Here is a 14,000-nt window from a genome sequence, read left to right as displayed (position 1 = left end):
TCGGGTATCCGACAATTTTCTCATGATGAGAAGTCATATACGAGCATAATAGTCAAGTTTCATGGTAAACGGGGTTAGAGTAAAGCGGGAAACATTTTTGTGACATGAAAAACAAAGACAAAATGAGCTGGGCAGTATGCGCGGCGCGCTATGGGTTGCGCGGCGCGCACCCAAGTGTAAATCCTGGTCAGAACTTAACCACGAAGGCAAACATCTGGGATTTCTAATTCTGCGCGGCGCGCGGGTATATGCGCGGCGCGCAATACCTGGGAAACATGCAGTTTGCAGAAAAATGGTCCAAGTCACGAACCAAAATACAATTTAACACATCTCATGCACCGAAAACACTTAAAACGCATATCATATATCATTAGAAAGGTAATTTGACAAGGAGAATAACTAAATGCATTTACTCAATCAAAACCAAACAAACTCATATCAAAATCACCATTAATGCTCATCATTTATTACTCCAAGTTCATAAATGCCATATTATGATTCGGGAAATTAATGCACATGTGTAATACGCCATTTTGAAGATAATCAAGCATACAATACAACTAAACGCAAACAAAACAACATGGCAATCATTCAATGCATCTAAGATTCATTTCAAGTTCATCAAACCCTAAACTAAATTCACCAAGTTTCATAATCAAGTTTAGTTGGTTTCCTTAATCAACCTATACATCAAAACGAAGCTAATGATACTAGTAACACATTTAATACATGAACTTTAACAATTAAACAACTTTTAATCATCCAAAATCAAAGATTTAGCAAGCAATTTTCATAATGAACTAGTTACACCAAAAACATCGAATCGAGCATACAAATTACATACACGACATCACAATGAGCCATAGACGCTAATTAACAACTTTATAAGTCAAGAACACGAATTTAAAGAAATCTAGTGTTTTAGAAATGTTACCCAAATGAGATGAAGTTGGTACCAAAACGAAGAGGAAGTTGCAAGGAGCTCAAATATGTAATTTGTTTTGCAAAATACCCGCTAGATCATAAATGGATGATGAATCTTTGTGTTTGAATGTTGAGAGGATTTGAAAGTAGTAAAAAGAGGAAGAGGAGGTGAAATGAATGGATGAAAAGGGGTTGACTCTTTGACCTAGTCAAATGTTTCAACCTTTGGCAAGTTTGGTCCCTCAACTTTGAATCGGGTGCGGAAAATAACCGAACGAATTATTTTAAGTTACACGGGAGTACAGGAGATATTAAAATCCGATAACGAAAATATTTAAAATGTTACATAACAAAGGATACAAATTTAGATACGAAGGGTATTATTTAAAAAGAAAAAGACGGGCGTTAAAATAATTTAACGGAAAAATGCGGGATATTACATTATCCACACCTCAAAAGAAATTTCGTCCCGAAATTTAGTTGAAAGTAGTAGTCGATATCTCCTACTCGAGACTTTACGTTGTCAATGCTATGAATAAGTGAAAGTACGTCCTTGAGTGTTCTCATGAATTTGGATTGTCAGGGTTTTACGTTGTATTAAGGTTTGGTTTTACGATCCCCAGTTTCAACTGGTTTTCCCCTATGAAGAGAAGTTTGTCATCAATAGTTGATGTATCTAGCAGGATTGCACGTTCCTGTTCCGCAGGACACGTTTCTAAGTTTGTTACACGAAAAGTAGGGTAAACGGAAACTTAATTGCATCGGAAGTTCTAAACGGTAGGAAGCGGTTCCAATACGCCCCAAGGTTTCAAAAGGTTCAATATTGCAGATATAGCCTTTCTCAATTTCCTAAAATGGATTACACCTTTCCAAGGTGCGGTTTCTCAATATTTCGCGGTTACACACTGGGATTTTGTGAGGTTTTCATCTAAGTTTGGTATAACTCTTTTGGCGACTACGGGTCGTCTCGAGCCCTTCTCGGACTTGAATGATCTCAATTGTTGTTTCCTGATGTAGTTCAGATTTCGGCGATTTACTTGCCGCATGCTTTGGTTAAATGAACAGGGGTATGACATTAGCGGTCATATAGGGTTTCGGAAGTGCTGCGTTAATATACGAGTGATAGCTGTCGTCGTAAAAGGAACTACTAAAGGTGACAATACCAGTCTATAACATGTATTTCCAAGATTGAATCGTACGTTTGCTCGGTTCGTCGGTTGTGGGAGATACGCGGTACGTATGTCCAAGTGGGTTTCCAAGGTTTCTTGCAAAACTAGAAGCGATACGAGTATTTTGATCCGAGGTAATTGGCAATGGTACACCGTGTTAGAATAGGATCTCTTAAGATATGTTTGAACAAGTCAGTTAGGGTTCGAAAAAAAAATGTTCGTTAGGACTATTCACCCTCGTGGCGAATACTAAGGTAATATGAGGAATTTCTCTATCCATGGAGAAATGTTACAAGGAGTTCCCTTAAACGGAAGTGCGAGCGATAAAGATAGGAGTGAAACGAGGACTTAGAATAGGATGAGCTTACATCTCGAGGTTGCCATAACGTGCCTCTAGTTGTCAAAAAAAAAATGAAGTCTAAAAGAGAAACGAGATAGTACACGTAATTGTATAGTTCGGGGTTGAATAATGGTTGGACGATTATCAGCGACGCAAGGGCGTTAAGTCAAAGAAGAGTGAAGTATCGTTGGATTGTGTGTTATCTTAAATTCCAGTAATATCAGACGGTAACGGTGAAATAACATAGGTATGTAGTGTGGTACGTGATGACGAGAAAGTTGATCGGATCCACAATTTAGTATTCGAATTCTTCGCGCAAAATAACGAATTTTAGTTACGTTGATTTTGAGTCGAGAAAGTATGCCTTTCGGCGTTCAAGTAGAAATATTTCCATGTTTGAGTTCCATCTAGTGCTATACGAATTTAGCTAGGAAGGTTGGTGTGAAGAATCACGTTCAAGGCTCAGACATGAAGAGGTTTAAAGTTGTGTAACACGAGAAAAGTCAGAAATGAATCTTCGGTAACAACCGGTGAGATCTAAGATTTTTACGAATACAAGTCTGAGTTGGGAGAGTTTCCTGATTACATGTGGCTTGATTTCGAGATTGATTGTAACGACCTGACCATAAACATCATGGTCTAGAAAATTGGACTTCGTTCAACAGAAATTCTCACTCAGAGACTTTGGTATAGAGTTGCTCTTTTCTCAAAAGTTCGAGCGGGAGATGGTGATGTTGTTCGTTTTCCTTCTTTACTTGGATAGGTCAAGATATCATCTATAAATACGATAACGAATTAGTCTATATGAATTTGCATACGCGGTTCGAGAGGTTTGTGGATACGGGCGTGCCTTGGATAAATCGAATGGTACCAAGAGAGATTTACAACTAACGTTGTGAGTTCGGAAGATGGCTTAGGAGACATCGTCTCCCTTAACCCCCAATTGGTGATAACCGGAACGGAGGTCGATTTGGAATACACACGAGTTTCACGCAAATAATCATGAGGTCATGGATACGAGGAAGTGGGTATCGGTTTCCAACCGAAAATTATTTAGTTCACAAAAATCCATACATAATTGTAGGAAAGAAAGAAAAAAATTTCTCCTTAACGAATAGGTCTTGAGCTCCTTAGTTCTATAGGTGTCAAGTCATAATTCTTAACGTATATCCTCTGATAAAATTTATAGGCACACAATATATTCCGTTGGTCACTTAAATTGCCTAAGTAGTGTCTAGGGAAAAAAGTGGAGTGCAAAGAGCACGAGTCAAAGACTTGGTTATAAAACGTCTAGCGGTAATGGAATCGAATAAGTATGAAGTATACGGTTTGTTGTGAAGAAACGTACCCGTTACTAGTCCATCGTCGTTCCGGGCATCCTAGGTGTCGATGTTGAAGGTTCAACGGCGTGCGTTGGGGTTGATTTTCTTATTTGGGCACACATTCCTAAAATGACCCAGTTGGCCACATTCGAAGCAAGCACCCGTTCTGTGTGCGTTGGGCATCTTTCGAGCGACGGGTCCTTGGCTCCGGTGGGGAAACCTGCCACATCCTTCAAAGTGATGCTTGTGGCATTCGTTACAAAAAGGTAGTTTTCCGGCATAGCCTTTCTTGTCGTTGGAGGTAAAAGGCTTCTTGGCGGGGTTGTTGTTATTGTTGTGGTTGCTTGATTGAGAGGCTTCCCAGGTTCTTTTGTTGTTACTCGGGTGGTTCTCGACCATTGGTGCCGGTGCTTCCATTTCATTCACCGTTTCTAAGGCTTGGCGGGCCATTGTTAAAGCCTCTTGTAGGTTAGTGGGTTGAGATGTCATTACCTTGTGTTGAATGCTCTTAGGGAGGCCATCCATGTAAAGTTCGACTATTAGGGATTCGGGAGTCATGAGATTTGGACACATTGAGACTAGTTCGGTAAACCGTTGATTATAAGCTCCGAGGTCATTCCCGACCGTTCTTAAATTCCTTAGCCCTTGCTCGAGCCTTCGAGTCTCATCGCGTGGGAAGTATTCGGTGATCATTCTTTCTCTTAATTCGGTCCAAGAGAGTGTAAGGGCTTCATCGATACCCACTGATTGTACATACGTGTTCCACCATGAGAGAGCGATACCGGTAAGAGTGAGGGTGGAAAACTTGACCTTATCTTGGTCCTGACAACCGCTTATGCTAAAAACGGATTCTGTTTGTTCAAACCATCGGGTGAGAGTAACCGGTCCTCCGGTTCCATCGAAAGTGGGAGGATTGTACTTCATGAAGTTCTTGTAGGAGCAACCTTCGATTGAATTACCGGCTCCATGATTGTTGTTGTTAGAAAAGTGATCGGCCACGGCCGTACCCACGGCGGTGGTTATCATTCGTTGAAGAGCTTGTTCTAGAGTTTCGAGAGGAGTATTGTGTTGACCTTGGTGAGCCATTGTTCCTTCATGAGACAAGAATATCGTTGGTTAGTATTTTCAACAATACTAACCGTGGCATGGAATAAGGATAGAGAGAAAATTTTCCTTGACTCGCCTTAAATTCTCTATGTCATAATGTCGGAACGTCCATGTGAATCACCGTAATATAATCCCGGAAATTATATTACCCTGATTCTCATGTGCATTTAACATTACTTCATAAAGTCAAGGTGGCGCATCAACAAAATTTATCAACGTAAGATCAAGATCGAATACGAGTTAGATATGATAGAAGAGTTCGAGTATAAATGCACAATTAGTCAAATAATTCCTACTTCAGTCTATATGCCGGTTGTAGTCTAGATTCACCTATGTACCCTATGACTCGGAGTGGACACAAATGAACTCTAAATCCCTACAACCAAGGCTCTGATACCACTTGTAGCAACCCCGACAAATCGTCAAGTGACGGCGTCGACTACGTGGGTCCCATTACCTGGTCATAAGTCTTTATGACAATGTTTGACCAAAATATGTCACCCTCATTTCAAAATAAAGATTGTTTTCAAAGTTTACAAGAATTGTTCAACCAAAAGTTAAGTTACAAGGTTATAAGTACAAATGAAATCTAGGCGACACGGTTTAAAGTAAAGTCATAAGACGCTCCATGAAATGCATGTATACTCGACATCCAATGCAAGTATCAAATAATGAGCGGAAGCATGTATCACATATCGTACAAGACCTGAGAAAAACATAGAAATCTGTCAACGAAAACGTTGGTGAAATCATAGGTTTAAGTAAGTAAGTGAGTAAAAGTAAGTAAGTCGAACCACAAGGTTTGCAAAGTTGAAATAATAGTAATACATTCTAAAAGTTAATATTCACGAGCACCCAATTATCAAAGCTTAACATTCCATCCATTGTATACCCCATCCATAGTGCTAGAACAAACACTGATTCTCGAAAATATATTTCATCCGTAGACGGTAGCGAACCGTCAGAGATGAGGGTTGTCAACCCATATGGCCATATAACATAAGTTCTCGCTTACACCCGTCAAGTGTAACTAATGATAATCGAATTGAGGATTTTTGTTCTAAACTCGTATGTAGAATGTTTGTTTTCCCGTTCTTGTGTTCACTTAGTTCAAAAGAATCGTTTATGTTTTCTCATCCCAAATATAAGTTCAAAAAGAGTAAAAGTGGGACTATGATCTCACCTTGAGTGCAAGAGTTAATAAAGTACTTCAACAAGTAGACGCGTGCAAAGACAAAGCTAGTCTTGACCTAATCATATAGGTTGTATCAATAACGGTAAACACAAACGGTCAAAGATGTTCAATTAGTCCTATGGCTCGTTACGACTCGATTAATATAGCATGTGAATCAATTTGTCAAGTTTCATGCACGATACAAGTAGTTAAGTATGTTAGAACGATTGTATAATCGTTTGGTTAAGTTTGACTAAAAGTCAAACTTGGTCAAAGTCAAAGTCAACGGGGTCGGGTCGGGTATCCGACAATTTTCTCATGATGAGAAGTCATATACGAGCATAATAGTCAAGTTTCATGGTAAACGGGGTTATAGTAAAGCGGGAAACATTTTTGTGACATGAAAAACAAAGACAAAATGAGCTGGGCAGTATGCGCGGCGCGCTATGGGTTGCGCGGCGCGCACCCAAGTGTAAATCCTGGTCAGAACTTAACCACGAAGGCAAACATCTGGGATTTCTAATTCTATGCGGCGCGCGGGTATATGCGCGGCGCGCAATACCTGGGAAACATGCAGTTTGCAGAAAAATGGTCCAAGTCACGAACCAAAATACAATTTAACACATCTCATGCACCGAAAACACTTAAAACGCATATCATATATCATTAGAAAGGTAATTTGACAAGGAGAATAACTAAACGCATTTACTCAATCAAAACCAAACAAACTCATATCAAAATCACCATTAATGCTCATCATTTATTACTCCAAGTTCATAAATGCCATATTATGATTCGGGAAATTAATGCACATGTGTAATACGCCGTTTTGAAGATAATCAAGCATACAATACAACTAAACGCAAACAAAACAACATGGCAATCATTCAATGCATCTAAGATTCATTTCAAGTTCATCAAACCCTAGACTAAATTCACCAAGTTTCATAATCAAGTTTAGTTGGTTTCCTTAATCAACCTATACATCAAAACGAAGCTAATGATACTAGTAACACATTTAATACATGAACTTTAACAATTAAACAACTTTTAATCATCCAAAATCAAAGATTTAGCAAGCAATTTTCATAATGAACTAGTTACACCAAAAACATCGAATCGAGCATACAAATTACATACACGACATCACAATGAGCCATAGACGCTAATTAACAACTTTATAAGTCAAGAACACGAATTTAAAGAAATCTAGTGTTTTAGAAATGTTACCCAAATGAGATGAAGTTGGTACCAAAACGAAGAGGAAGTTGCAAGGAGCTCAAATATGTAATTTGTTTTGCAAAATACCCGCTAGATCATAAATGGATGATGAATCTTTGTGTTTGAATGTTGAGAGGATTTGAAAGTAGTAAAAAGAGGAAGAGGAGGTGAAATGAATGGATGAAAAGGGGTTGACTCTTTGACCTAGTCAAATGTTTCAACCTTTGGCAAGTTTGGTCCCTCAACTTTGAATCGGGTGCGGAAAATAACCGAACGAATTATTTTAAGTTACACGGGAGTACAGGAGATATTAAAATCCGATAACGAAAATATTTAAAATGTTACATAACAAAGGATACGAATTTAGATACGAAGGGTATTATTTAAAAAGAAAAAGACGGGCGTTAAAATAATTTAACGGAAAAATGCGGGATATTACATTATTAATATAGTAAACTATATTAACAGTGGCGGTTTTCGAGAAAAGTTCCTATTCTCAAAAGTTTCTATTTTTGAAAACCTACTATTTATGGAAAGCTTCCACTTATAGTAAGCTTCTAGTTTTAGTATGTTCGGGTTATAATCCTTCATAAAGATGTTGTACAATCTCGCCCAAACTTCGTTGGTATCATGCAAGTCACTCGAATGATCAGTTATTACCGGGCACCCAGGATTCTTGACCAGAATCTAAGTCATGGCATTCGAAATCCACAAGCGGTTCCCATAAGGCAACAAGGACCACCCTAGGCCACAAGTAGCGGTGATGTTTATAGTTTTTGTACGTTATCTTTAATTATAACATTCACGTTATATGTGTATACACACAACGAATTATTAATGTACTTAATAATTATATATATAGGTAATAATATAACTTAGTGTGATTAAGGTGTTACCATATAGATAAGTTTATAGGTTATAAATATGATATTATTATCCTTTAACTAATCAATCTTCACTATAGAAGTTTATCATGTTTTATACTTACATATAATATAATCTTTATATGTGTTACATACATATAGTCTCCTACATGATACATACATATATTCTTTGTTTTTATTTTATTCATATATGTAAATGTTTATAGCTATATGATATATATGTATATATTATACATAAGTGTTATATATATATATATATATATATATATATATATATATATATATATATATATATATATATATATATATATATATATAAACAAAAAGATGGTACATATATATATATATATATATATATATATATATATATATATACACTTATATTACTTTTCTTTTTATGGTTTACTAACCTTATATACTTAAACATACACACTCATACATACATACACACGTACATATACATACATATATACACCTACATATACACGTATGTATATATTTACATATACACACACACATATATCTACAGTGTATACATGTGCATACGTACGTATGCATTGCATACATGCATGTATCATTATTACTATTATTCATTAATCAATTCAAGTTTTTAATCTTTTTAACTTACAATGCTTAATCATATTCAATAACTTAATCTCTTTAATCATAAACATTATCCAAATCTCTTTTAACCATAATCATAAACTTTAATCATAATAATTATTCATATTCATAGTCTTTTAACATTTTCATTAATCATATTATTACTCAATATTTTATTTCATTAACCATATTCATAAGCTCATTAACAACCCCATTCATATTTATCATCTTTAGCAAATTCATAAGTGCATGCAATGTTTCTTTATCGTATTCATAATTTTTTTAACTACATCATTTAGTTTCATGAGCATAATCATAATAATTAACATAATACTTTAAAAGAAACAACTTAAAAAGTATAATTAAATTAGGGTGTTTTAGGGATACCTTAAAGTAGATTAGAACAAGGAAAAAAATACAACTAATGGTGGCGATGACAAACTGAACAGAAGCAGAAAAAAAAACAGCAGCAACGCGGCAATATGAGCGGGTCTGTGGCCTGTTTGGTCACGCAGAGAAGCAGCAACATGAGCGGGTTTGAGGCGTTTTTGAGGCGTTTTGGGTGGCTTTTGGGCAGCTGACAGTAACCAGAAAAATGCAGCAGCAGGGTGATAATTTAGGCGGGTTTAGGTGTCCAGAAACAACATAACAGGCTGTGGTTAGTGGCATTTCACAGCAGCAAAAACATGAGCTGCAGTGGGCTGTTTTAGGGGTGCAAGAACAGCAGCAGAACAACTGTAAATGGTGGCGAGTTGGGCTGCTAAAAATAGCAGCTATGTGGCGGTGGTGATGGGCTGTAAAAAAGCAGCTGCAGGTGGGTGGTTGAGGGCTGTGATGGCAACCGAAATTAGATATTTTAGTGGGCTATTTTGGTGCAGAAGTGAGTTGACTAGGGTGATTGTTGGTGACAAAAAAATTGTCGAGCAAGCAAGGAAAGGGAGGAAGGGTTTTCAAGTGATTTGGTGAATTACGTGTGAATGAAAAACAATGGAACTTGGGTTTTATTTTATAGAGTGCATTTGCTAGAATTTGGATCACAATTCAATTACTCAAAGGTGATCTAGGAGAGAGATTAGGATGAACTTCAAATTGGTTTTATGTTAAGATTAGGATTAATATAACTAGATTAGGATTAGGACTAGTTTACTTAGTTAATAAGTTTTTTTTTATTAATCATGGCAGACCCATTTTTACATAATTATATATATATATTTTTTAAATCGGATCATTTTATATTTATACAATTTATATTTTTTTATTAAATGTTTCATTTATCTAAGCTAAGTTTTATTTAATCTTTTTACATTTTTGTCCATGACTTATATTAACTTTTATTTACATCTCATTAGTTTTTAATCTATATAATTGTCACCTTTTTAATTATTACATATAGATTATATATATAAAATATCACATAATGCATAAAATTTAATTTGACCGAAAGAGTTGATCAAAAATTACTATTAAATCAACGTGTTGTCAAATATAGTTTACGATCACAAAAAGTTCTAAAGCAAAATAGTGAAACAGAAATGGAAAAATGAGGGTCATCATAGTACCTCCCCGTTAATAAAAACTTCGTCCCGAAGTTTTAGGTAGACTTCTCGGATGCATCTGTGGTTGAGAAGAGATGGGGACTCCATGACGTGAGACAATCTCTTTGATATAAAGTTGTGATAACTTCTCCATCTTGTCAGTTTCTTTGATAGGTAAGAAATGTGCAGATTTAGTAAGATGATCCACTATGACCCATATAATATCACTGCCGTTTGAAGTCTTGGGCAACTTAGTAGTGAAATCCATAGTGATACATTCCCACTTCCACTGCGGAATATCCGGCTGTTGAAGTAAACCAGACGGCTTTTGATGCTCGGCCTTAACTTTCAAACAAGAAAGGCACTTCCTCAATTAATTGGAAATATCAGATTTAAGATTAGGCCACCAATAAAACTCTTTCACATCATGATACATTTTACTAGAGCCTGGGTGAATATAATACCTAGTCTTATGTGCTTCATCCAAGACTAGTTCTCGAAGATTTCCAAAGATTGGGACCCAGATTCGGTTATTGAAATACCTTATTCTGTTTCCCTTGAGTTCAAGTTTCTTTATGAGACCTTTAAGTCCCTCGAGTTGGACATTCTCTTCCTTTAATGCCTCAAGTTGTGCTTCACGGATTTGAGATGTAAGATTCGTACGAATACGTATATTTAAAGCTCGAACTCGGATCGATTTGGCACGATCCTTTCTACTAAGGGCATCATCAACTACATTCGCCTTACCAGGATGATATTTAAGCTCACAGTCGTAGTCATTTAATAACTCGACCCAACACCTTTGTCTCATGTTCAGTTACTTCTGATCAAAGATATGTTGAAGACTTTTATGATCGGTAAACACCGTGAATTTAATTCCGTAGAGATAATGTCTCCACATCTTCAATGCGAATACCACAGCTCCTAACTCTAGGTCATGCGTGGTATATTTCTTCTCATGTTTCTTCAATTGTCTAGATGCATAAGCTATAACTTTGTTACGTTGCATTAAGACACATCCGAAACCTTGGTTCGAGGCATCACAATAGACTACAAAATCGTCGGTGCCATCGGGTAATGATAGAAATCGAGGCTGTGGTCAATTTATCCTTTAGAATCTTGAAAGCAGATTCCTGTACTTCGGACCACTCAAACTTCTTCCTCTTATGAGTTAGCTTGGTAAGAGGTTTCGCTAGAATAGAAAATCTTTCGATGAATCTTTGGTAATAACCAGCAAGTCCCAAAAAATCGGAGAACATGCTTTCTTGTGCCCAGAAGATATTAATTCATAGAATTGATGTTTACGAATGTGTTGTGGTTTAGTATGCCACAACCAAACCTAAAAAGAATAGTTGATAAGTGCAAGAGGTATGTTTTGTTCTTGCATGAACGATAAGAAAAAATGTGATCCAATCATAGTGTGGAGTAATACAAAAATTTTTATATAATAAGTCAAAGTAATTTTAAAAAAAGTTTGAGATATTTCGATGTGACAATAATAATGAAACGAAGTTCTTAGTAAAACTGGAGTTATGTGCAACGTATACTATTTTAAGTAAAATAACTTTTGAATTCAAATGTAAAGAATTGATTTGTAAAAGTGAAGGTATATATGTACTAGTCAAGTTAAGTAAAGGTAGATTTTATTTACTTTATTATATAAATATATACAATTTATAAAATTTGCACGAATGGCAGTAAATAAATTTATTTTATAAAATTTCGAGAGGATTGCACAGTAAAATAGTGTGTGTAAAATTTTGGTAAACAGAATTTTTATATTTATGAGGTTACGTGTTGGAGAATGACTGAGAAAAATTGAGTGAAGGACCTTGAAAATTCTGGGTGATATTTGAGCAACAATGTTACGAGGTAATGATAACTATTGAATTTAAGTGTGGTTGATGACTATTATAAGTTCTTGGAATTCAAAATGTTCATGTGTGAAGCTATTGCTGTCAAGTGAGATATGAATGGTAGAGTTTGAGAACGTGAAGTTAATCCCCTGTTGACTTTGAAATGCCAACTGGTCATGACTATCATTGGAGTCGAAAGACTGGCAGTACGTGCCCTTATTATATCTACGCATAGATTGTTTGATTTCGACGGTCACAAAGATTTTATAATAACTTGAGCATGAATAATCTGATGTTCACATAGACAAGTGTGAAGACACGCTAATGCAGTGGCTTTTGTATATATGATGATCATCAATTTATCAAGTTCTCGCTAAATCTGTGATTATTGCCGGAATGGTATGAATTCCCCCAATGAGTAAGGGCGATGTAAGTACATGGTGTCACTTGCCTATTGTTAGAACCATTAATATACCTAACATGCTTTTAACACCGAGGCGAAATCGTAAGATTTTTTAGGAAAATGGTTAATGATTCAAAGGTCGCGACTTATTATTTAGGTACAACAAATCACGCGATGTTTGATCTTAAGTATCAATGCTACCTTTGATCATATCAATGCTACCTTTGATCTTATGGAATGTGTGAGGGATTACGTACTTTTCAATATGGTGATGGAAATATACATATACTTCAGTCTTTACTGGCCTGAAATGTAGATACGTTGGAGTATGATGGGGTTCTTTTAATTGTTATAGTAGTTTTCAGATGTGATTAGGGTGAGTTTAGCTCAAGCCGCAGCTCATGAGAAAATGGAAAAACTTCAGGTGGTGTATTTAACCCTAGATTTCGAATTGACGATGATTGATTATTATTTAGGTATGACATTATTACTTGCATGGTGCCAAGTAATGAGCGCAAAAAGTTTTCATTAGCTATGGTAATCAAAAGATACTTGTTGGAAGGTCCTATTCATCATGAGATTATGCTCGTGAGATATTGACCATCTCGGCACAGAGAACGTGATAGTGAATGTGGTGTTTATAATATCATTGTTTGAAAACTCAAATGAAAATCTTGCGAGTAGTTGTCGCTTATCTTCGACAGGTTTCCTAATGTGTTTATGAAAATCTACACCAGGAGCTTAATTACAGATAACATGAGGCATGCTTCGAAGAAATTTCGGGGGTGTCAATTCAGGTCACTTAAGAACATGCACCCTTCCTTCTAGTGTGGATATGATAGTGATTAAGCGTGATAATTAAGCATCAAAGATAAAGAGATAGGTTGTTTAAGAAAGAAAGAATGCAAAGGTTTACAACATTTAGGGCATAGGAGAGTTTGTGAATCTACTCATGGGTATGAGATAGATAGTTTGGTTGAAACGATCTCTTCGTATATCCATAAATCAGATGATAATTCTAACGAATCTTCCTAATCCATTTGGACGAATACATTACATTTGGTTACATCGCGAGGTATATGACCTCTATATGATACATTTTACAAACATTGCATTCGTTTTTAAAAGACAAACTTTCTTTACATCGAAAGTTGACAGGCATGCATACCATTTCATAATATATCAAACTATCACTGACTTAATAATAATCTTGATGAACTCAACGACTCGAATGCAACGTATTTTGAAATATGTCATGAATGACTCCAAGTAATATCTCTAAAATGAGCAAATGCACAGCGGAAGATTCCTTTCATACCTGAGAATAAACATGCTTTCAAGTGTCAACCAAAAGGTTGGTGAGTTCATTAGTTTATCATAATCGATCATTTTCATCATTTTAATAGACCACAAGATTTTCATATTTCCATTTCTCATAAATATACGTCCCATGCATAGAGAC

At 36.0% G+C, this 14,000-nt stretch overlaps 1 protein-coding gene across 1 annotated transcript in view; it reads right to left on the bottom strand.

The window, feature by feature from the left end:
- LOC139896431 (uncharacterized) overlaps window positions 1-14,000 on the bottom strand; it is a 59,392-nt gene that overhangs the window by 21,458 nt on the left and 23,934 nt on the right. The window lies entirely within an intron of this gene.

This window comes from Rutidosis leptorrhynchoides, chromosome 1 (assembly GCF_046630445.1).
Source record: "Rutidosis leptorrhynchoides isolate AG116_Rl617_1_P2 chromosome 1, CSIRO_AGI_Rlap_v1, whole genome shotgun sequence".
In the NCBI taxonomy this organism is placed as follows: domain Eukaryota; kingdom Viridiplantae; phylum Streptophyta; class Magnoliopsida; order Asterales; family Asteraceae; genus Rutidosis; species Rutidosis leptorrhynchoides.
Note: the sequence above shows the minus strand (reverse complement) of the source record. Positions and strands in the feature narration are given on the sequence as shown.